Here is an 8,383-nt window from a genome sequence, read left to right on the forward strand (position 1 = left end):
AAACTGAGAGCGCTTGGGTTTGCTCAAAGTCCCAGCACACAGTTACATACTCCCTTTGCAATTACCAATATGATTTTTATCATCAATAATCCATGAGAGCCTTTTTTGGCTTATGAAGCGACGAGAAACACAATCTGACACACAGGCACAGGACAGCTTTGTGAAGTTACACTGACGTAGTAATCTCTTCCAGGGAACAGCAGCTGTTGCTTCCCGGTCACAGGAAAAGAGTCAGTCATACCTCAGACAGACGGAGACGTGGACGACACAACTCGTGTTGACCTCACCCTTCATTAGTCACAATACACTCGTTTCGTATTTGTAAAACAAAATGCTGCTGAATTGGATGAGTTGTAAAAATCTGTTTGACACAGTGAACTTAAACAATATATAGACAACTAAAGCATAAAAAAAGACATTATACAATTGGCAGGTTGCTGTTTCTATTCAGTTTTTTTGCCTTAATATAGCACGCTGAATGGTCTATGGAGGCCTGTTAAGGTTAAAAATATGTTCTGTTCTGTTTTAGCTGAACAATGACACAAGCACAAATATTCCCTCTCAGCCAGACAGACATCACACCACCGGCTGAGGTCATGGTGTAATTTTTATAAATATCTATGTTACACACACACACACAACATTTCTTAACCACGCAGCCAAAATATCGCAAACAGCCTGTTCTGATAAACCAAACGTATTTCATGCAGCACAATAGGTAGTTATGGACGGATGCTTTTTTGTTCTTGAACTTTAGGCTAGAGGCTTTAATAGTACATGTTGAAACAAGGGAAAAGTATGAACCTCCTCAATCCCCCGAGCTCTGCTTTGAGAAATCTTCTTACTCCCTTTTTCTAACTAGACACTCGCTGTATCTCCTGCTGTCAAGGATTTGACAAAATAAAAAAAAAAAAAAACTACCAACATGGCTGGTAATCTCTGCTTCTACAGTATCTGTGAGGTGTGTGCGTGAGAATGAATGTAGTTCAGTCTGAAGTTCATTGCAATCGCTACAACAGGAAAGTCAGTCATAGTGCAAACGCAAATATCCCTTTTGAACTGTCTCTGAGTATTGCAGCTCGGAGATATGTTGGCCAATGTGTTCTATCACGTCAGTTCACTCCTCCTTGTGAGACATGAAACACACACACACACACACACACACGCCGTGCAGACAACTGCCTCAGTGTGTGTCATCACAGCTCGTCGGGGGGGTAAGGGGTGGACACTGCATGGTGGAAGAAGCCTCAGCCGTCGCTGCCAAACTGCAGCCAAACACAACACTGTTTACCACTTCACAAAACTCTCCCTGTGTGTGCACGGGAGTCCCCGTGAGCTCGGTCTGGCACAGCATGTGGACGACAATCTGGCATTACGGGCTGTCATCAAGGAGACACTTGACCCCTGACCCCGTGTCGTCACGGTCACCGTTGCGTAGTAACCTCACAAGAGGCTGGTGGTGGGCTGGCGCAGCGTCTGCTGCTGCGGATAGCGGCAACATGTTTCTGCCATCTGTTGTTTACTTTCCCTCCCTTCCTCCATCTTGCTCTTCTGTGAATCGCTCCGTCAGATTTTGCACTCCTTCCCCCTCTTTCCTTATCTGTGCGTTCAGATGGGTTAAACACGTCTGAGGTAAACAGCAGCCGACGTGGCGCCACACCCATAAAACACAAAAATGGAAAACTCCATTCATTTATTAACATGACAGTAATTATTAATAGAGTAGGGATTGGCCATTTCACCAATCTCTAAGAAGAAGCCGTTTCTTGGAAAAGTGCAAATTGCAGGATTTCCCACACTTATACCGAATACAGTGGTGTTCCCTTTCGCGTAGTGTCGTCTGGTGTTTGTGTGCAAAAGGGGTCAGTCAAGGACGACCTGCGACCTGTAAGACCACAGAGGATGAGGACTAATAGCATGACGGCCATTCAAGCTTCCCGTTTCCTGGTTCATTCATGAACGTCTGGCTTGAGAGTGCGCACGTGTAAGCGCACATGCCTTTCATCCCAGATCATCTCGCCTACTCTTATATCCCCGCTACCTGCAGACAGACGGTGACGGCAGAAGAAACAGCTGTTGTGCTGATAACGGGCATGAAGGACCTAAACTTTGTTCAGTTATTTTCATGTCAACGGGCACTTGATGATTGGGAAGTAGAACTATTTACAAAAAAATGATTCAAAGTCACAATGATATCAGTTATCTTTTCCAATCTGTCACTATCTGGCTGAGCATCCTCAGTGAAATTACATTTCAAATTTGATAGTAATTTCTTGGTGGTGATGAAATTCATTACGGAGAGTAATTTAGTGCTTTGAAATGACATGAAGCTCACACTGTTTCTGCATGTAGTTGAAGTTCAGACGCTGGCGCTGTGTCTCAAGTGTCTTTCTGTCAGCAACCGTCAGCAAATCCATCCATCTCCTATCCCGCTGTATCCAACCAAGGGTCGCAGGAATCGTGAGCACAGTGCAGAAAAATTATCATTCATAGAGGGGGGAAAAAGGACTGTAACTCAACAAAACCAAACTCCATTCCAGTCAAGAGAAATGACTTACTTAGAAAGACTTAGCATTGAAACACCAAGCAGATTCAATTTAGGAACAAAATGAGCAGCAACCAGTAGGTTCATGCCTCTCTAATACAGTCATCGCACAAAGGGATTTGACAGATTCTGTTTGAGACGCTGAATCTGTGTCCTAGAAAAAGCTTTAAAGTGAAAACAGAAGACTTTCACTGGAAAGTGGCTGTTTGTGCTCAGTTCAGCGAGACATGTTTCTTACGTGTGACAGAACCTGGCTCGGCCTGTATGACAAAAGACGGCTGAGTGTTTACATCGTAGTGTTCTCTCCACTCATGCACACCACAAACAAGCAGCTCGGCGTGTATTCTAAACGGTTTTCAATGATTCTCACGTTGCGTGTGCAGCGATCATAACCAAAAACATGCCGTCTTTATCTGAAAGGGTCCTGAAGCATTACCATTTCCAGATGATCACTTTTGTTCGAACAGAGCTTCAGTTGTTGCTGTTTTTCCCCCAAAGGAAAGGCAATAAAATTGCATTCAAAGAAGCCATCAGTGTGCAAAATTAACTTCTTGACCCATCTGTTAAGGGCAGGTGACCTCAAATTCTTGCAGTTGTTAAAATATGTTTTAAGAGCAGAATTAGTCTTGTGTAATTTTAAGAAACCGCTTGCTTCGTGATATCTTGCTGGAGTCTGAAATTCATGATGAAAAGAAAGCAGCACAGCTCTATTTATTGGGAAACATCACAGTTTGCTTGATGGCAAAGGTCAAACTAATTTCATGAGCCTCATTATACCAGACAACTCAGTTTTGCTCAACCTCATACTTTTAACTTTCAGACCTTTATTAAAATGAGGTTATATCACTTCAGGCCGCCATTGAAAGACTCCTTTTTAAAGCACTCAAGCATCCTCCGACCCTTAAGTGTAATTCTGACTCACCCTAAGTTTTCCTATGAAACGCAAAGTGTAAAAAATGAATCACAGAGCGGTCACTTCTTCCATTTTCCGCTCGTTGAGCAGCTGGGCACAACAGTGCACAAAAACAGAGCTCACGTGGAATCCAAAACACCAAGTACGCCTTCGTATCATCCAGCATTTCTTCACAGCAACAGCTGTACCCAGCAGATTAAACAAACTACCATCCTCTCTGCATTGCTGACATTCATTCCTACTGAGGGAATCCCTGGGTAGCAGAAGATGCCAGAGCCAGACATAAACGGTACCGTCTGGCTCCTAACAGGATGTCAAACTGCGAGATAGAGATTCTGGACTGGTACTTTAAACTTATTCTACAGCTGATGAGTACCAGCAGTGCACTCATAAAGACATCTCAAGACTTATTATAGGCAGTTGTGGAAGGAGATATCACCACTTTTATCAAATAGTTTTGAAAAACTCCTAACAGAACCATTTCCAGCAACAACACAACTCTGCCTTCAAATTACTTTAGACAAATTCCCCCTCAATTTTATTTCCTCTTCCATCACCCATTAGTCTCTGCCTCTCTACCAGTAAATCTGTAGAGACTTCCGCGGGGCTGACACTCCACGAATTGGCTCAACTTATCTCGGTCCTGCCACCAGAATGCCCAGGCGTCGACCGGCCGCGCCGCAATTGGTGCAAGCTCAGCAAGCACGGCCTGCAAAACACTGGACACAAGCAGATTCACACACTAACCCACATGCTCCCTGACAGTCGGCCCCCCCGCAGGGATGAAATTATGCATGTGCTGTGGAGGTTAGAGATTGTTTTCTGGTGAAATTTCCCTGATGTATTACTTTTAATACATTCACACAATAAATAAATAAATGAAGCAGAATCTCAGCCGGAACTTTTTACAAAACAGTTCGCAACTTGTGTTTCTAATGAATCATGTTCCCTCTCTCACATCTCCTTTCTGTATTCCCAACAATCTGCTCCTTTCTGGAAATCACCCCTTCAGTCCTGAAACTCCCTCACACTTCCACTCATAAGCTGAACCGAAACAATGTCAATCTTGAAACCGAAACATTGTCTAAAAACTAAAACAAGGTGGATCAATTTGGATGAACAGAGAATATCTGTGCACACACACACACACACACACACACACACACACACACACACACACACACACACACACACACACACACACACACACACACACACACACACACACACACACACACACACACAATGTCTGCTCCAAAGTTCCTACACTTCCCGGTCGTGACACCTTAAAATCCATGGTGCCCTAAGGGGAGACCATTAGTGCTCCAGTGATTGAGCACTCCTTTACGGACAGCCACGCAAAACCTATTCATCTTCCCCCTCGCACGTATATGGATACACACACCCACATATACACACACATATACACACACACACACACACACACACAAGGAAGGCCTTGGCGATGCCATCCATAATGCTCTCGGGGGGGGTAGCAGTATATTCAGGTGGCAGATTCACAACCCCAGCAGTAATGAAACTGAATCAAAGTCTGGCCGAGTATGACGCACGGCCGGTGCCTCGCTCATCTACCATCTCAACCATCCGCACGAGTGTGATGAAACGCGTCACACCTACATGAGTCAAGCAGAAACCAGGATTTCTTTTCTTTTTTCCTCCCTTCGAAGAGTGACGTCTGCAACTGCAGTAATGTCGCAGATTGTCTCAAAAGGATAGTTTCAAATCCCTAAAACAGTTGATGAAGAGATTTCTGTAAAAGTCAAGGATTAGTCTTGCTCAATTGAGTCACTTGGGAGAACAATACTTCCATTATTCTGTTCTACAGAAATCACAATTAAAAGTGTGGCAATATTCTCAACACTATGAGGCAATGTTGCTTCATTTTGTACTGGAAAATCATGTGCTTAAACAGTGCAGTTAGATTTCATATCAACAACAACAACAACGACCCCTGAATGTGGGCCCCGTTTACACGACAGCTGTTTCAACTGAAAAAAGAAAACTTTTGTTGAATTTTAGGAGTCTATTTAAACAACAACAGTGTTTAGAGCCACTGAAAACTTTTTGGAAATGGATCCCAAGATGGAAAAACTGAACTGTTGCATGAAATGCTGCACCATGACCAAGTTCTTCTGCACATGTGAGAAGATCCCTCCAGAGGGACATGACTCCAAGTCCATATTCTCCTGGAACTTGGTAGTTTTATAGTCGAGAGTCACCCATAACAGCAATCCAACTTCGTTGTCTGCCTGTCTACTTGCCATTGTTAATGTCTATGGTGGATTGTCCTCTGAGTGCATGAGTGTGTGGTTTCATTACTAAAACAACCAACAACACCAACTCGTGGCCTGGCATGCTGAATGCATCACTTTCAGCATTTCTGCCGTTTCAGAGAAAACTCAGACTGTTTTCAAAACATTATCGTGAAAATGTAAAAGTTTTTCTGAAATGGAAACACAAAAATGCTCCATTGTTTAAATGAAGCCTGAATAAGGTAATATTGAAAATAAATAGAAGAAAAATTCAATGAGATACACAAATGTGTGTATTGATTTTAAAGAAAACCTGGATTTAGCATAGATTGCATGGTTCAGTAGTGAGAAGGAGACTTGCAGTATTTGCCTCTGGTTCAGATAAACCTATGGAAACAAAGCTGCCAAACACGATGCTCTCCTTAAGGTTCACTGTGTTGCCCACGGATTCTTTAGCTGAAGGAGACAAGAGGATCAAACGAAATCCTGCGGAGAGAAAATGAGCTTCACAACCAGCTGAGGCACAACCGCACAAGTTTTGGGACTGAGGCACTTTTCTTTCTCTCTCATCTCGTGGCGTTAAACAGCGTTGCTCTGTCCAAAGAAAAACATGCAGCGCTGTGTCGGGACATCTGACACAAAAACGCTCATCCGCACACGCCTGCACGCACCCGGACACAAACAAACAAACAAACAGCACGACGCTGAGAATCCTGCCCACTGTTCTCAAACTGCAACCGGGGAAAGAAAATGAAAGGAAAACTAATTTAGAAAGAAAGCTGAAAAGGTGATAAACAGGAGAGGGCAAGTATGAAGCAAGCAGCCGAGAGTCAAATGGAGGAAGGTTGTATGGATCGGAAGAAAATAGAGAGCGCGAAAGGGAACACTAACAATGGAAGTGATGGAGAGAGAGGGAGAGAAACAGAGGTCAGCAGCTGACAAAACAATAGGATAAAGTCAGAAAGGAGAGCGGCTATCTCTCTATCCCAGGATGGACCACACAAATACTCCCTCACACCCCAATCCTTAGACTAAACACGACGCTGTGAGAAAAGCTCCTGCAGACAGTGAGGAGAAAGAAGCCAGATTAGAGGTGTGTGTAACATATAGACAAACAGTGTTTAAAAATAGAAAGCAGGACCTATCCTATCATTGTGTGAGCGCAGGGGAAATCCAGGGGTAGCTTATCCCAAAACTCCCTAAACAAAAGCACACACACACACGCGCACGCACACAGTATCCCAGCTGGCCAGCTGAGGCCTTACAACCATTAAGAGAATTAAGAAAGGGGAGAAACGAGCGGAGAGGGGTATAAGGTGTCCTCTAGAAGAGAAGCGCACAGCCTGAAAGCGTCAGCGACAGCAGGAACACGTGGGCTCATATCAACACAATGAAATAATGGAAAACAAATCATCAAGCTACTTTTAACTCCCAGGTATGCGCCGTCATTCACACACAGATGCGCGGTTACTCTGTTTCTTCCACACAAGTACACGAGCTCCTGAAATAGCAACTCTCTCTTTCAGTGAGATATTTCAGCACTCACACACTACACCTTGTGGACAAGACAACAGATCAAGCTGCTTACAACGCGTCTCCGGCGGCACCGCTGAAGTCTGGCTGCATGTGTCCCCCCTCAGCCCAGGTCCATGTTCAACACCGACGCCGGCCGAAACACACAGCTCAACTCCTCAAACCCAGCTGCCGGCAGTCAGAAAATCCGAGGCGACGGGCAGAGGAGGAAGAGACCGGCAGCAGTCGGCAAGTCTGAAACAGAAAGAGAGAGAGACTCCCTCTTTCCTCACTCAGCTGCCCACCTCTCCCTCCGCCTCTTCCCTCCCTCGTTCCCTCCCTTGAGCTTATCTGTCCTGAGGCTATCACTTCTTACTCACCCCCCCCCCCCAACCCCCTCCCCTTCCCCCGACTCACTTGCACTCCAACTCCAGCGACGGCGAGTGTTTCCAAGGCAGCACCATCACGACGTTCTCCGCTGACAACCAGCAGCACGGAGAACAGACTTTCAGCCCGACTCCAGTTTCAGTTCCACTTCGCTCTTCCAGAGGGAGGACGAGAGAGCAGGAGGGAGAGCGAGAGAGAGAGAGAGACACAGAGGCCTGAAAGCCGATCCCCTCTGATCTCATCAAGCAAAGTTACCAACAGCAACCAGACCAGCAGGCAGCTGAGAGAAACACCCGCTTCGCCTCCCTCCCTCCCCTCCCCGACTCCCCCCTTCTTACAAAGAGCTCACACAGAGCCAACCCACCCCACCCCCCCACCCCACCCCCCTGCTGGCTGGAGCCACACACCGACACACATGTTCACCGACACACACACCGCTACACGTGCCACACACACACACACACACACACACACACTGCACGAGTGGAGCATGTGCACCTTTTTGGCATCAAGGTGAAAGAGGCCACCCTGTGTCACGTCACGTGCGCAATCCGAGTAAACAAGGTTACCAAAAACCAAACACGATAAAAGCATTCCATGGAGGCTGAAAATGACCAGTACTCACGACCAAACGTTACAAAAAAAAAAAAAAAAAAAGCACATAATGCCGGGCGATGACGAGCTCCCTTTGCCGTCTCTTCTTCCCTGTTGTCATGTCGAACGTCTGCCCGCAACTGCACATTACTGCATAAC

At 45.5% G+C, this 8,383-nt stretch overlaps 1 protein-coding gene across 2 annotated transcripts in view; it reads right to left on the reverse strand.

Annotated features, from left to right (window-relative positions):
• Positions 1-7,927, reverse strand: part of LOC115405470 (SPRY domain-containing SOCS box protein 4-like) — a 45,716-nt gene extending 37,789 nt beyond the window's left edge. The window contains exon 1 of one of the 2 annotated variants that reach the window (XM_030115058.1): positions 7,661-7,927. The gene's annotated coding sequence lies outside the window, so the exon portion shown is untranslated. Of the gene's footprint in view, positions 1-7,319; positions 7,473-7,660 lie in introns of those variants that run through there. The other variant, XM_030115057.1, reaches the window with a different exon arrangement.
• Positions 7,928-8,383: the final 456 nt, after the last annotated feature.

This window comes from Salarias fasciatus, chromosome 18 (genome assembly GCF_902148845.1).
Source record: "Salarias fasciatus chromosome 18, fSalaFa1.1, whole genome shotgun sequence".
Taxonomy (NCBI): Eukaryota; Metazoa; Chordata; class Actinopteri; order Blenniiformes; family Blenniidae; genus Salarias; species Salarias fasciatus.